This window comes from Pelobates fuscus, chromosome 8 (genome assembly GCF_036172605.1).
Source record: "Pelobates fuscus isolate aPelFus1 chromosome 8, aPelFus1.pri, whole genome shotgun sequence".
Classification (NCBI taxonomy): domain Eukaryota; kingdom Metazoa; phylum Chordata; class Amphibia; order Anura; family Pelobatidae; genus Pelobates; species Pelobates fuscus.
The window spans coordinates 52,872,252-52,889,651 of NC_086324.1; the positions used below are offsets into that span (position 1 = coordinate 52,872,252).

The 17,400-nt window shown below is 38.3% G+C and overlaps 1 protein-coding gene across 3 annotated transcripts in view; it reads left to right on the forward strand.

Moving 5' to 3' along the window:
• The window catches only part of RAPH1 (Ras association (RalGDS/AF-6) and pleckstrin homology domains 1), a 136,822-nt gene that overhangs the window by 50,017 nt on the left and 69,405 nt on the right, over positions 1-17,400 (forward strand). The window lies entirely within an intron of this gene.

The window sequence follows — 17,400 nt, forward strand, 5'->3', positions numbered from 1 at the left end:
GAAGGACTTGACAGGCTCAGAAAAGTCAAAAATAGTGAGATATCTTGCAGAGGGATGCAGCACTCTTAAAATTGCAAAGCTTCTGAAGCGTGATCATCAAACAATCAAGCGTTTCATTCAAAATAGTCAACAGGGTCACAAGAAGCGTGTGGAGAAACCAAGGCGCAAAATAACTGCCCATGAACTGAGAAAAGTCAAGCGTGCAGCTGCCAAGATGCCACTTGCCACCAGTTTGGCCATATTTCAGAGCTGCAACATCACTGGAGTGCCCAAAAGCACAAGGTGTGCAATACTCAGAGACATGGCCAAGGTAAGAAAGGCTGAAAGACGACCACCACTGAACAAGACACACAAGCTGAAACGTCAAGACTAGGCCAAGAAATATCTCAAGACTGATTTTTCTAAGGTTTTATGGACTGATGAAATGAGAGTGAGTCTTGATGGGCCAGATGGATGGATTGGTAAAGGGCAGAGAGCTCCAGTCCGACTCAGACGCCAGCAAGGTGGAGGTGGAGTACTGGTTTGGGCTGGTATCATCAAAGATGAGCTTGTGGGGCCTTTTCGGGTTGAGGATGGAGTCAAGCTCAGCTCCCAGTCCTACTGCCAGTTTCTGGAAGACACCTTCTTCAAGCAGTGGTACAGGAAGAAGTCTGCATCCTTCAAGAAAAACATGATTTTCATGCAGGACAATGCTCCATCACACGCGCCCAAGTACTCCACAGCGTGGCTGGCAAGAAAGGGTATAAAAGAAGAAAATCTAATGACATGGCCTCCTTGTTCACCTGGTCTGAACCCCATTGAGAACCTTTGGTCCATCATCAAATGTGAGATTTACAAGGAGGGAAAACAGTACACCTCTCTGAACAGTGTCTGGGAGGCTGTGGTTGCTGCTGCACGCAATGTTGATGGTGAACAGATCAAAACACTGACAGAATCCATGGCTGGCAGGCTTTTGAGTGTCCTTGCAAAGAAAGGTGGCTATATTGGTCACTGATTTGTTTTTGCTTTGTTTTTGAATGTCAGAAATGTATATTTGTGAATGTTGAGATGTTATATTGGTTTCACTGGTAAAAATAAATAATTGAAATGGGTATATATTTGTTTTTTGTTAAGTTGCCTAATAATTATGCACAGTAATAGTCACCTGCACACACATATATCCCCCTAAAATAGCTATAACTAAAAACAAATTAAAAACTACTTCCAAAAATATTCAGCTTTGATATAAATGAGTTTTTTGGGTTCATTGAGAACATGGTTGTTGTTCAATAATAAAATTAATCCTCAAAAATACAACTTGCCTAATATTTCTGCACTCCCTGTATAGGACAGAGCCACTTTAAAAGGAGCACTTTTTAAACTGTACATTGCCGAGGGGGATGTTTGAGTTTAGCAGCTTAATGATAATAATGTACTTGAAGTTCTTGCAAAGAAGCATTTAATACACTCCTTAGTCACTATTTCAAAGAACATTAATGTGTTAGAAGGACCTATGTGGTTTTATTAAAGAGCATTTTTGTTGTCTGATAACAACCCTAAGAGTTAATGACTGTTTTGGTATAATGGAGAATGGTGTGGAGGGACAATTTGTTCATTCCCGCACAGTTTTAACTAGGCTTTAAGGATTTCACTTGTGTATAACTAGTAAGTAAATAAATAAATGGAAAATGGCTCTCGCAAACCATTTAAAAGAACACTTGAGTGTGAGGAATGTATTCCTGTGTATTCCTGACACTATAGGGCTGGTGTAGCTGTTTAGGTGGCCTCCCTGCTCCAATCGCCCTGAAAGGTAAATTGACTCACCTTTAATCCCTCGCTGTGCTAGTCTCGCCGTGACTGGCTCCACCTCCATGGCTGAGATCATCAAGACCTCTGCGCTTTGTCAATCAGCATCTCAACATAGAGATGCATTGAATCAATACATCTCTATGGGGAGCATGCTGCGCCTCCATGCAGAGCATGGAGATGCTGAACGCCTGTGCTGCACACTGTGCAGCACAGGACTAGAAAGCTCATATATTGGCCGTATGAGTGACAGCCACTAGAGGTGTTACTAGGTATCAATGTAAACACTGCCCTTTTCTTCCCAACTACCCATTTTCCAAATTTCATTTGGTGTATGTATAGATTGCCCAGTTTTGGATGATTATGTATCCTTATTGTTAATACAGCTATGCAGGATGTGTCCCTGCCAAACTCTCTGCTAACCCCTTAAGCCAGTGGTTCTCAAACCAGTCCTCAAGACCCACCAACAGTCCAGGTTTTGTTAGTATCTCCATTGGAATAAAACCGGGAAATACATAAATCCTGGACTGTTGGTGGGCCATGAGGACTGGATGGAGGAGAACCACTGCCTTAGACACTACCAGATTGGTGCAGGCTAAGTTTCAGTCTGACATTGCACCTGCTTTTTGACAAGGCACTTCCAGGGCATCTCAACCATATTAAACATTCTCATAATTCCTACCTCAACACTGTAAACGATGACAAGTCCCTATAGAACTCCCCTCTCTTTGTCTAGAATAGTGGTTTTAAGTGTGACACTGGTGTGCATTAAGCCACCTTAAAGTACGCCACACGGATATTAACATCAGAACTACAATAAGCTCATATTAAACTAAGTAATGTCATTAAAATTGGAATTTCTATCTGGCAGTTAATTAAAACTAATAAGTCAATCTGGCAGAAATATGCATAACTCTCATAAGGCATCAAATGTGACATTTATAAACTGCTAATTAAGGTAAAAAAGAAGAAAAAATATATGTGAATTGGATTTTTTTTATTTTATTGAAGTGTCTCTTGGTCCAAAGAAAGATTAGGAAATAATGGTCCTGAATATGTTCAAGAGCAGGAAAAATCTTAGGAAATCGAAATGATTGTGTTTTAAGAGCAGGGAGTATCTTTTTTAAATTCTGTTTATTATCCAGTTGATTGTATTTTTTTTTTCTGGAAGTTTGACAGATCTGTATATACAGGTAGGTTATATTGAAATAATTACACTAAAAAGCCTCAACAATAGAACAATTACGTGGATTCCTTAATATAGCGTATATCACAAATTAAAATAGATGGACGAGTCTTGTAATACAAATATAAAGAATTGTCTAATCTAGATACCGTTTGTAGCACCTTACTTTTGTATATGAGTTGTTGGTCGCCTATAATGGACACACAAAAAAAAAAAAAACACCACACAAAACAAAAACAAACTTAATGCGTACATGGCATCCTGATTTTTCAGAATTGTAAATAAATACATTATTATAAAAAATGGTGCTGCTTAGTCTTTGTCAAATGAACCGTTTTGTGTTCTTTCGCACAAAGACAGAAAACCAGCGTTACTTCCACTGATCCATGTGATGTTCATGATGTTATGACCCTTAAAGGGACACTCTGCTCTTCTCTGCTCACTGCTCTTTGGTTGCAATTCCAGTGGTAATTAAAGGACCACTCTAGGCACCCAGACCACTTCAGCTTAATGAAGTGGTCTGGGTTCCAGGTCCAGCTAGGGTTAACCCAATTTTTTATAAACATAGCAGTTTCAGAGAAACTATGTTTATGAATTGGTTAAGCCTTCCCCCTAATCCTCTAGTGGCTGTCTCATTGACAGCCGCTAGAGGCGCTTGCGTGATTCTCACTGTGAAAATCACAGTGAGAGCACGCAAGCGTCCATAGGAAAGCATTGTAAATGCTTTCCTATGTGACCGGCTGAATGCGTGCGCAGCTCTTGCCGCGCGTGCACATTCAGCCGACGGGGCGGAGAGGAGGAGGAGAGCTCCCCGCCCAGCGCTGGAAAAAGGTAAGTTTTACCCCTTTTCCCCTTTCCAGAGCCGGGCGGGAGGGGGACCCTGAGGGTGGGGGCACCCTCAGGGCACTCTAGTGCCAGGAAAACGAGTATGTTTTCCTGGCACTAGAGTGGTCCTTTAAAGGGACACTGTAGTCACCAGAACAACTACAGCTTATTGAATTCTGGTGAATAGAAACATTACCTTCAGGCTTTTTGCTGTAAACACGGTCTTTTCAGAGGAAATGCAGTGTTTAAATTACAGCCTAGTGATAACTTCACTGGCCACTCCTTAGATGGCTGTTAGAGATCCTTCCTGGGTCATGGCTGCCTAAAATGCATCCAAACATTCAGTATCTCCTGCCTCTGCATGCAGACACTAAACTTTCCTCATAGAGATTCATTGATACAATTCATCTATATGAGGAGATGTTGATTGGCCAGGGCTGTGTTTGAATTGAGCTGGCTCTGCCCCTGATCTGCCTCCTTGTCAGTCTCAGACAATCCTATGGAGAAGTACTGTGATTGGATCAGGCCACCACTTCTGATGATGTCAGCAGACAGCCTGTTTTTCTGAGGCAAACAGCATGCAGAGGTACAGCTTCAGGCTTGAATACAAGTAAGATTTTGCTATATTTAGGGAGGCAAGAGGGACACAGGGTGGCTAGATGGTGGTTTTAACACTATAGAGTCAGGAATACATGTTTATGTTCCTTTAAGATGTCTTTATTACAATAGCTACCATAACTTTCATGAACTTAATATTTGAGTCAAGTAGGCAGTAAAGTTAAAGACAAAGGCGACAATAGACCCTGAAATGTTTATTCAAATTTCCATATAAAAATAAATTGTTACTAAAGCCAGTTAAGGTCAGATTTTCATATTTTCACAACGTGACCCAAATTAAAAAGATATTACGCTCTGATCTTCTAAATGCAGGGAGCCTTTCTTCAGCCAAATGTGTGTTTATCATGAAGCAGATTTATAAGTTACTGAAAGCCTCTTGTGTAATTCAAAACAGATGCTAAGGTCAGAGTCCACACTTGAAGATCCATTCCAAAAATGCAGTACTGAATCTTGGCCAGAAGTTCTTGATCCCATTTTGTTTTTTTCACGGTTTTCCTGCTGTCATAACAATAGTAAAAGCATATATTGTGTACTTGCGTGGCTGTTAAAAGATGTACATTTTGATAACGCAAAATATAAAATTTTATGTTTTATTTATATTTACTTTGGTTTTTTTTTAGCAACGGATGCAGCTGCAATAGACTCATCCGAAGTATAACTTGCTGTAAGTTTTATAGATCAGATCACTTCCTCTTTGTTCAGTATAAATAGTACAGGCATCTTTACTAATAGGCTCAGGCAACAGCTCTGCGTTTCCTGCTTGCTTGATGGATTGAAATGAGAATTTTGTGATTCTACAGAGTATTACACCACCGGTCATGGACCCTTTGGATACACTTGGGAAGCACATCCTGTTCTAAAATTTCCAGCTACTGCTCTTCTTTTTCAATGGGAAAAAAAGTCAGGTTTTTGGGCTGTTGTAGCAAAACAGATTTTTTAAAATAGCTTTATCTCCTCTGAATAAGGCTAGATTGTGGCAGTAAATTGGAACCTTCAAAAATACCATTATCCAACCTATGTTTTTATGTTTGACTGTAGTCCCACATCTAGTAGTGAAGTCTTCTTTTTGGGGCCTGGGTTCTTCTTAAATGTGCTGCTTTTTTAAAACAATATATGTTGGTACCCCTTGAAGTGGGGTACATAAGGCATTCTTAGGGCATTTTCACCCATACGCAAGTTCTTCTAAAGAGCATGGGGTGCCTATCATCCTGCACATGGGTGTCTGATCTCAATCACATTACCAGTGGCTCAAATGTTGTCACTGACATACCAGCCTGTTTTCTCGTAACACAGCTTCATAAATTTTTTTTCTTACAATGACATCATTTTACATAATTACATAGTGGTCTAGGTTGAAAAAAGACTAAAGTCCGTCAAATTCAACCTTGAAAAATATTATTTTATGCTGTTGATTCAAAATAAGGCAATAAAAATAGATAAATAAGTAAATAAGAAATGTTTTAGCCATTTTCTCATCTGCCGTCCCCTCCATATATAAGGGGCATAGAAAAAATGTTTTTGAGCTCTCAAAAACCGCATCACATATGTTCCTTAAAGGAAGACTTCACTTTTCTGGAAAGTACATAATTTAATAAAACATTGGAAAACGCCTATAATTTATGTTACCCTTTTTTTGTATGTGGTGCCTTGTTTTTTTATTTATATTGAAGATCTTGCAAATTGCATCATAGTTCAGTCAATGCGCACGTGGCAAATAAGGAGGAAAAAGAGAATTATTGCCTAATTTTTTCCTCTTCCCTCTGACTGCCAGTTGCAAAGAACAGAACTTATAGCAATGAGTGCCAGGCAGCGGAGATAGATGCCCAGTTACAGGATAGGTGTGGATTTCTGTATTTAATTTTAGTTTTTACTCCTCGCAAAAACACACCTTTGTTACATATATGGGATAAGGAAACAAAATATTAAAATCCAGGGAAGTGACTGTTAACTTACAAAAAAAAAATGTGTTCAACAGGAATTCTGGACCTATATCCCATAGTGGACTTCACTAGAGTGTCAGAAACCCAGTTGAAATGTTCTCATTCTAACTATTTCACACCTGTGTTAGATGGTGAAAACTGTCCGACTTTGACCTAGAAAGCATGTTACACAAGTCTCTCAGGTGACATCCCTGAGTAATATCAGTAAATTTCACATCTTGAAGGGCCTGCAGCTCTCTTAGTGATCTGGGGTGGGAGAGGCAGCCATTAGCTTGTCCTAAAGTTCTTAGAGTGCCTTTAGTATTTATCAAAGTCACCCACCCCCCTTCCGCTGTTAGTTGCTATTTTGGCATGCATAGAAGTAACTGCTAAATTACTACAGATTCACATGTCAATTGATTCCTGGAAAGTGCAGAGGCCTCACCAAGATGGTGGACACCTTGTGGTGCTCCTCAGATTTTCACAGTCAGGCTGCTGGTTAAGCTTGATTGGATCGTACATGATTTGTGGCCGAGCATATAGACCCAGAAGAAGATACGTACGCCAGAGACTGTTGCTGTGTGTCCAACTCAGACCCGACCATCATTTCTATGTCCACAACGAACTTGCACAATATTGTGATAACCTCAGTAGAGGACCCAACACTGTACTTTGTTCAGCACTTAGGATGTCTGTCTCCAAGCAAAATGGAAAGTCCCTTTCAAACCCATTCCCTTTTTGTCAAATAATGCTAAGCCTTTACCAGAACACGTTTTTTGTTTATCTTTTGAATCTAAATGGGCACACAGCCTTACGACAAGAAAGCACTTTGCATTAAAGTACTTTACTGTCTGTGCTAAGGAGCTGAATATTGCTCAACGCTTTTTCCACAGCCTCCGTTTTCATCATAGTGGGGTCTGTTGGGCATCTTCGTTAATCTCATGTTTCTGATGTAGATAGAATATCTTTGACTGCACTTCATATTAACAAGGGTATAGCTTATATATTCTACTGTTTCTTAACAGGTTGTTGTTTGTTGGTCTTTTTTTGTGATTGAAGTCTGACTTCCATTGTTTAAACAAGTTAAAGGGACACTATAGTCACCTGAACAACTTTAGCTTAATGAAGCAGTTTTGGTGTATAGAACATGCCCCTGCAGCCTCACTGCTCAATCCTCTGCCATTTAGGAGTTAAATCCCTTTGTTTATGAACCCTAGTCACACCTCCCTGCATGTGACTTGCACAGCCTTCCATAAACACTTCCTGTAAAGAGAGCCCTATTTAGGCTTTCTTTATTGCAAGTTCTGTTTAATTAAGATTTTCTTATCCCCTGCTATGTTAATAGCTTGCTAGAGCCTGCAAGAGCCTCCTGTATGTGATTAAAGTTCAGTTTAGAGATTGAGATACAATTATTTATGGTAAATTACATCTGTTTGAAAGTGAAACCAGTTTTTTCTTTTTTCATGCAGGCTCTGTCAATCATAGCCAGGGGAGGTGTGGCTAGGGCTGCATAAACAGAAACAAAGTGATTTAACTCCTAAATGACAGTGAATTGAGCAGTGAAATTGCAGGGGAATGATCTATACACTAAAACTGCTTTATTTGGCTAAAGTAATTTAGGTGACTATAGTGTTCCTTTAAGCTTTTCTGTTACAAAAATGTGTGTTTACTTGATTGCACAAAAAAATTGTATGTGTGTATATCTATCTATCAATTGTATAACCGCAATCTTGTTTTTCCCAGTTACGGTTCAATCCCAAGTATTTAAACCATAATATAACATCCGTTTCACAGTCCTTCATTAGGTATCTACCTATTAATAAATGCATCACAATGCTTCTCTGTGAACCATCCTCTTATATGATTATTTCAGTCTTGGCATACACCATGGAAGGAAACATTGTAACAATGAGCAGAAGGCATTTCAATGTTACCCATAATTTTTTTTTTTTTTTTGACGCTCGGTTTATAGTGGTTTTTTTTTCTTCTTCTTTTTTTTATTATTTATGAGTGCAAAACCTATCAATGTTTGTCCTGCTTTGAGGTCTGTTGTGCTTAATTGTTCATCCACCGATGGTATTAAATTAGGCTGATCCCCAACACATGCTGGTTTGAATTACCTCACCGAAGTTGCTAAGAAGAGTTTTAGAAAATTAGTAATATCAGCTCCCTGTGAGATTAGCACGCTGATTGCCAAAGCTCTATTTTAATGGTTTCTGGCCTATGTTTTCCCGTGACTCATTCCATGGGATGAATAAGTAAACAATATCACACTGCTACTTAAAAAATGATTAGGAATTTATCTGGATGAAAATACTTGAACACATTTTATTATCCTCAAATACATTGCGAAACACAAACCTTTTGACGTCAACTGATCTTTTTTCCTCCAGTAGTGGTTTAAAGCAACACTGTTGCTTATGTGCATTAAAGTGACTTGTCTGCTTGTATGGTGGGGGATCAGGGATGGGGTAGTAGGTAAGTAGTAAGAAGATAGGTATATATATATGTGTGTGTGTGTGTGTATATATATATATATATATATATATATTCCTATTAATCAGTGCTTGCATTTTATGCTGCTTTGGTTTTTCAGTTCCTGGTGATTTCTTTTGAACTCACTATTGAACTTTTGTGTACACAAGAGTATAAACGGGGTCTGTGGCAGTCTTAAATACAGTCCTGCCTAATTGGTTAGTAGCCACATCTTTGTAACATTAAATACATATTCACTTTAATATCGAACACATCCTAGTGCTCCCTTGATCATGTATTCTTAGCATAATATTCAAAGATCATAACATAGAAAATTACTGTTGTTAAAATCACAAACTTGCATAAAATAAACAATTACCAAAATAAAAGTGTCAAATTATTACCTGAAAAAAGTGTGCTTCTCCGGTAGTAATTTGACACTTTTATTTTGGTAATTGTTTATTTTATGCAAGTTTGTGATTTTAACAACAGTAATTTTTTATGTTATGATCTTTGAATATTATGCTAAGAATACATGATCAAGGGAGCACTAGGATGTGTTCGATATTAAAGTGAATATGTATTTAATTTTACAAAATTAAATACTAAACAGTGTAAGAGTCCATATCTGGGGGAAAGGGAATCTATTTATGATTAAAGCGGTTTTACACTATGCAAAGTTTTTTTGTCTTTTTAAGGTAAAATCTACAAAACAACTTCAGTGTATTCTATGGATGACATTTCCACTACTGCAACAAAAGATTAACCCTCCAAAGACTCCAACCCAGAACTTTTTGGACTCTTTTTGCAAGTTTAATAATATATTTTATGTTGTGTATAAGAAATATCACGGATTGAGGGTTCTTGCTATAAACAAACAATAAGGGAAAATATGTCCTAAAGTAGTGTAAACAGCTCAAACACCTAGTGAGGTATCCCCTTCACCTACACACATACATATAATAATATACACAAAAAATAGGTGGAGCTGTAAAATACTTCCCTCTCTTCAAAATACAGCTGACAAAGCTGAAACAGAAACAGAGGGAAACACAATAGTGCAGATAAATCTTTTAAAATATAGAGTAAATCCAATATTTGTAGATAGCACACTCACAAAAATAGAGCCATAAAGTAACCTGGCTCTGGTCTGGATATCAAAAGGATCATTTAAGGGAGATCCAAACCCCACTCCAGATGATGGAAAGGATTTTCAGGTTTTCAGGTAAAATAGAAAGGAATAATAAATACTTAAAAATTCTATAAAAGTATATAATTTATTCCAAAAAACAGGTTAGATAAAAAACAAAAGCATATATTAAAGTCCAATAGTCACCAAAACGCGTTTCGCCTAATAGGCTTCCTCAGTTGGTGTGTGTTGTACATCAAAGTTCTTGTGGTTCTTTTATATCCGTCCATTTGTTGTGGATTCGCTGTATTTTTCTTTGTGGAACGCATCCTGCGTTCCACCCCGGTGTAAACTAATGACTTCCGGTTCCGCTTGGTAAATTTCGCCGTCCTGTTCCTGTTTGGCCGATCATGTGATCGGATGTATTGTTCGCGGAACGCACATGCGTTCCATTGAGCGCCCACATCCACCTCCCATATCAGATACAAGCGGATATGCCGGCTGTGGAACGCAAATGCGTTCCACCAACGTAAATTTAAAGACACATACCAGCTTATATACAAGCGGATATGCCGGCTGTGGAACGCAAACGTAAATTTAAAGACACATACCAGCTTGGTATGTTTCTTTAAATTTACGTTGGTGGAACCCATTTGCGTTCCACAGCCGGCATATCCGCTTGTATCTGATATGGGAGGCGGATGTGGGCGCTCAATGGAACGCATGTGCGTTTCACGAACAATACATCCGATCACATGATCGGCCAAACAGGAACCGGAAGTCATTAGTTTACACCGGGTGGAACACAGGATGCGTTTCACAGAGAAAAATACCGCAAATCCACTCTTTGCTCCACTATTCCCCAATTTTTGTTCAGCATTTTGCCATTCATTACGGTTAGCCGTAGGTCCCCTGTTGTAGCCAGGCACAGAACAGGGAACTGGCTAGAACAGGGGACTATAACAACAGTAGCAAATGGCAAAACTCAGACCCAGGTTTTTTTGGTTGTCCACTCAGGACTCTAGCCAAGGTAAGCCCTCCTGCGACGCCCCGTACTGTTGTATGAGAGAGCACTGATTGGCTGAAAATCACCACTTTAAATTGTGCAGTCGCCTGCAAAGGAAAGATTTTGCAGGCGAATATTCTGTTTTTTGTTTCTTTCCTTTTTTTGGCATGTTTTTAAAAGAGTATTTTATAAAATTTAAGTTTTTACAGAAGGTTTTTGGTTTATTTGTATTTTTTAAATGTAATTATTTATTTTGTGAGTATTTTGAGAGTTTAAAATTCCAGTGACGGGTTTAAGCCAATGTCTTAATACTCTGACAGCCTTAGTAAGTCCTCTATCACAAATGGGTTAAAAAACATTTGTTTTTGGTTGTTTTTGACTTTGTGGTGTTTACATTCAATAATAAAGGACACATCAAGTAGATGAGAAATCGAAGGCTAGATATATTTATCCAAGCAGCTGCAAACCATCAGTTTTATCCGCCTCACTCCTGCGCCATGCCAAAATGAATTCTTCTGGGGTCCATAACCCTGCGAGTTGGCTATGAAAACCTTGAGCGCTTCAGCATTCCTCTCTTCAGTAGCAGTAAGCAGTTATTCTAAATATGCAACAATGTGGGTAGCTGACACAAGGCTGGGGTTATGATATGTGTGTGCTGATCTTTATGCCTCATAAACCTCTATTATTTTCACCGAGCCCCAAACATAAACAGTGCAATAAGTGTTTCTGAACCTCTTAGTAAAGAGGAAAAACAAAATTTCACAATATTTTAAAGAACATAGAAGCTTAGCAATTTTGTGGTGCTTGACGTAATTCAATCATTGTAAAGCCGCTGTACTGTTACTCTATGGAGCTGTGCATAGCCCATCAATGAGTGCAGTCTTTTCTTTTTTTTTGGTGGTGGGGTTAATTCATTACTCATCCATAGAGTGAAGCTCGGTGGTTTCTATAACAACAGACAAAAGAGCATCAATTCTACGCTTTCCGCAGACATGCAGGCTGCAGGCACAGAGTTGCTTAGCATTTATGGAAAAGGGATGGATTTTAGGATAGCTGATTGGACGATGATCCTGCAGGCAGTCTGTTCATGTATGTCCACTCACTGCATGCAGTCCTGATTTAGAGACAACAGAGTTTTTGTACGCAATTGACAAAGACCTACTCACGTCTGCACTGGGCGTTTATTGGAACTACAAGATTAAACTATGCAAAATTACCTGCTTAATATATTTATTTATTTTTTAGTTTTCCATGCAAATAGAATCTTGACTTTTGAATACATTCGGAGTATGTTTTCTGTACATGTAAACATTTCTCTCCATGCATGAAAATTGCACTGATGGCTAAAGAGACACTCCATGTTCCATAACCACTGCAGCTTGCTATAGAGGTTATGGGGCCTGGAGATTCTGGAGTGGTTCTTAAAGGTGAACGCCTAACTTGGTTGTATGTACAAAGAGCAATTTTCTGTGTAAGATTCTAAAAGTGGAACGGTCACCGTGGAAACCAGTAGAACAATTTGGAAGTTAACCAAAAATTGCGTTTTATCCCAGCAGCACTTTTCTATATCTTCCTAAGTGAGAGAAAGGAAGAATATATATATATATTTTTCTACACCGTCATTTTGAGTCAGCATGAACAAAATCGAATACAGAATCAAAGGTATCCAATTTTTAAAGAGGAGCTTTGGATGCCTGTGTTAAAAATTTGACTGACCTCCCTCTTCTCACCTACTTCAATATAATTATTGCAGTAGAAAAAATAGTTTCTGTATAAAGTGATGGGTTAGCTACATAGTGAGCATATTACAGATTTTGCTGCAGAATCTTGCTCGAACGGAAAATGTGTACTGCAGAGTTTCTTTGAGATGGATAGGCTGTGTAATCACCCATGCAAAAATATATATACAAAAATATGTTGACTGCTGCAAACAATAATTGAGGCAGACTTGTATTTATTTTTGCAGATCTTTTTTTAAAAAGTCAGTTCTTTTGCAAATTCTGTAAATCTCTACATGTCCGCCAGTTTATTATTGTAAATGCAATAATTTATGCAGATTTAGGAAATGCAATTTAAATTTTGTTTGGTGAGCCTTTTTTTCGTGATGGGAATTTTATGAATTAAATTCTTTGCGTGACCCCTCTTTTCCCACGCTTCCATCCCATGGGTTACTTGCAAAGGGCATTGGTTTAAACTGCAGATAACATATGTTAAATGAAATTTCCCACAAGGAAAGAGGCAGGAAGCAATTGGGCAATTTAACTGTTTATTTTCCAGGGGGGCCTAAATCCTAATGCAAGACTGTATCTTACATTGGGTCCCTTGGAAAGTAGCAAATCATTTTTTTCCCCTCCTTCAATATTCTTCTATATTATATTCTTCTTCAGTTTTCCTAATCTATACTATTACACCTCTCTCTCTCTGCGTCTTTAAAAATCACAATATAAATGCAAATGGTATTTTGCACTCACCTGAAATGATAAAATCGCCTCTGTATCTAAAGTGAACAGAATCTTACATCTGCGTTAGAAATGCATTGATGGCAAGGGAATAACTTCACTTTGAAAGAAGTGATGGCTCTAAACCTAGCTAATTTGTTCCGTTTTTCCCTTTAAGAGTTAAAATAAACCTATTTTCTAAAATGCTTCAGGGCTATCCTCTCACTGCATTTATTAAGATTTCCAACATTCACAACTAGGTGTGAATTACATATATGGTGTCATCTTGCAAACCTACGATTGGGAATGCCTGCTCACAAAAACATTAACTTTTGAAATGAAGTGTATTTTTTTTTTTCACAGGCACATCTACCCATCAAATTTACCGTTACTTTGATTAATTTTATTATAATGATCTTTAAGTGTGAGTGAATAAGATCCGCTTCTAAGCTTGTGTCAGCGAGCAAAGGATATCGAACATATGATTTCCCCAATCGTTTTGGCTGGACTAAGGAATTTTTGACAACCTGTCTCTATCTAGAACTGCTTGTGTCGTGTGTGGTTGAGATTGATTGCAGAATGTCACTGCTGTGTGACAGTTTTGTCTATTTTAATTGTTAATGCAAGTGTAGGTAAAAATCCTGGTGCGTTTTACATTTGTCATAAAAATTTGTTTCGCTCACTCCCCTTCCCCCATTATTCTGTTTTTTTTTTAATATCAGAACCCTCTACTTTTGTGATAGATCTGATTTTCCCGCATATTGTATTCAGTTTTTATGGTTTTATAAATGAATCTCCGAGGAACACAATCTGGTTACTTGGAGGACATCGTACGGCAGCAAAATGTTTCATTTGAAGGTCTGTCACACAATAAGGCAATATTTTATTGCACCACATGAAAGTAATAGACAGGAAGATAGATCTATCTTAAATTATAAGGGTATTGGAACAGGAACCTTGCAGTGTGGTTAAAGCTATATTACAGGATGTTTTAACCCCTTTTAGGCGTTGGTGTAAAGGTTATGGTGTTTGGATTGTACCTCTAATAAATGCAAAGCGGGGCATCCTTTGCTAGCACTTATTAACATACCTACTATACACAGACCTGGTAGAATTAGATATGCCAAAGTTGTCAGCATGTTTTTAGCTTAAAATATATACTTGCCTAAAGATTTAAGAACAATGTAGTAGATAGACTGGGAATATTCTGCCAGCTATGTATTGTTTGGTTATTTTGGCCTTAAATTTGAATTCCCAACAATTCTCACTTTAGTAAGTAACCCTGTCGGAATTGTAGAATGGGACTGCATATTTGTTGATGAAGAAGTCTATCGCCAATGGCAAGTAAAGCCTTGGAAGCTCGTAACATTATAATAAGTACACTGTTTCTCATCTATACATTTACTGGAAGTCAAAATAGCACATACGGTTTCTGTTAGATTCCTGTTATTATCTTCCCAAATGCATCTTTGTGTTGCTCGATGCTGTTAAAAACGTTTGAGAATTTGTGCTCTCGCACGTTTACAAAACAGTGAAATATGAAATCTTGTCTGTGTGAGTTACCACATATTGTCATTTATTTATTTAATTACATTTTGTCTTTATTTGGGTTTATAAATGTAAAGGGCTTGGCCTGCAGTTGTGGGAGGGGCATAGTACCTATAAAACCCCCCCTACTCACCTTCCTCCGTTCCGTACGTTTTTCTTAGCGACTCGCATGTCCCCACCCTCCACTCCCTCTATCTATACTTTCATTACACCTCATGGGTGGGCCCTCTTTTATAACAGGCCTACCACGTCGTTGGTTCCGGCACACCTCAACCGACTTATTTCCCTTTTTACTTCTATACGGCCTTATTTGCCCCTCACAAAAATTATTAAATTCACTGTTACAGAATCAAAGACGTTATCAACTACGGGCAAAAACAGTACCCGTCACACTAGTGAAATGTACCACAGTGACAAACCGTAGTCCAAACTTTAACATTAAAACAATAACGAATAACACTTGTTTTAGAAGGAGGAGTCTCCAGCAGAAATGGAAGAAATATTAATATGTTTATCATATAAAGATAATGAGTGGAGGCGTAGCTTCAATAGTTATATGAATGTAGCAAATGAAGAGGTCAACCTCCCCATCAGATCAGAGTACCATCTGCAAAAACATGGCATGGTGACCTACATTAAATAAAGGAGACCATGCCTACTTCCAGTAAGCAATATTGCATGCAACTGGCACACACGAAAGGTAAAAGAAGAAGACAGACCAGAGAAAAGAAAAGTAAAAAAAAAAAAGTCTTCATAATCTATGGAAAAAGAAATAGAAAATAGGGACAGTAAAATGTAAGAAAGAAAAGAGAACTCTAATTAGGTGTCTGTGGCTGCCATAGAGGTCTCAAACATCAGAGAGTTAGGAGGGAGAGGTTTGAAGCCTATCTTATGATAATGTTTTGATGTGTCATTTACCAATGTTCTAAGCTTGTCCGTCTCATCTGCCTCCCCTATATTTTGGACAACAGTAGCTAGAGTAGATATTTTAGGAATCCCGCACAATTATGCAATTTCCCGTCTGGTCGAAAGGGCCAGTTTGGCTATCAATTTATTTTGTGCGTTTATGAATGAATCGCATGGTTTAGATAAAAGCCAGATTTAGATATCAAGTGGTACCTCGGTGTCTAGTATTTGTGATAGTCATTGGTTTACCTTGTGCCATAATCTAGAAAGGGAATTTCCCAAAAGAGATTTTAAAAAGTACCCCTAGCATTGTATTGTTTCCAACGTAGATCCGTCATCATGCGTCCCAAGAGATAACAAAGAGTAAGGTACCCCCACGTAATGTACCATTGTGTTTATTCACCCCACTAAAATCCGCATTGTGGCCAGTTTTTTTATTTTTTATTATTCAACCACAACAAGATAATGAACTTACCTTTGCTTCCTCTCAAATGATGAAGAGTTATGTCTTAGCGGCTCAGTAGCCAAGGGAGTTGGTATTTCTCCAGGATTGTCGGACTTGCTCACAAATTATGCAGAGGGAGACGTGCTGTTCCCATTAGACAGGGCATTTATAGCACATCCTAAATTATTTAGTGGTTCAATTGTCTAAAATGAAAAAGGGAAATAATGTAATGGAATACCGCAAAGTAATTTATGTATGGCTGCACCCTTATTTTTTGGCAGGTCACAAAAAAAACTTACTGCAGGTAATTTGCACAAAATAATGTTGTTCTAGTGCATTCCAATCCATCTGCTGTAATAATTTGTTACCATGGTCTGCTTTATGTTTCGTTTCACTTTGCCTGGAAACCAGAACACACATTTATGAGTTGATGGTTTTCCATGGAACTGCAGATGTTTGTGGACTTCATTTCCCATGATGCTCTGTCAGCCTAAAGGAAGGCAGATTACATTTACAAATCAATTTCCAGAGCCATCACAATGAATTTAGTGTCATTCTCCTGCAAAATGGCATCCCTACACACGGAAAAAACAAAATCAATATAAGTCCTGACAAGGCTAATGGGTTGGAAACTGCAAACATTTTAGGAAGCACCCTGTGTTCCTAATAGCTATATCAAATTCCCCTGCCTCCTGCTTCCTGTAATGTCCTTATTCCATAGATGACTTTAACATGTTTCATGCTGGAGATAAATAATCGCAAAGACGGTATTTTATATTCTGGAGATTGTGGGCTTCATGTGCAATACCCTCTTCTGTTCTTGCATCTTCTCATCAAATGAACGACTAGGGGTGGACTTAACCCTGCAATGTAAACATTGAGATGAAGTGATCTGGGTGGCTATAGTGGCCCTTTAAGTCCTTTTGCAGATGGGATGAATCGGCCTGTTTATATGATGAGCCCCATTAGGCATTATAGTTGCCATGAAGGATTTAACTAGTTTGTCATTTGTATTTTTGTATCTATTGTAAAGCACTAGTTGGTCTATGAAAGATTCTGAAGAACCTGCGACAGATCCTCTTGCACATGCTCAACGAGTTGCCACAGGCACTAGACCTCA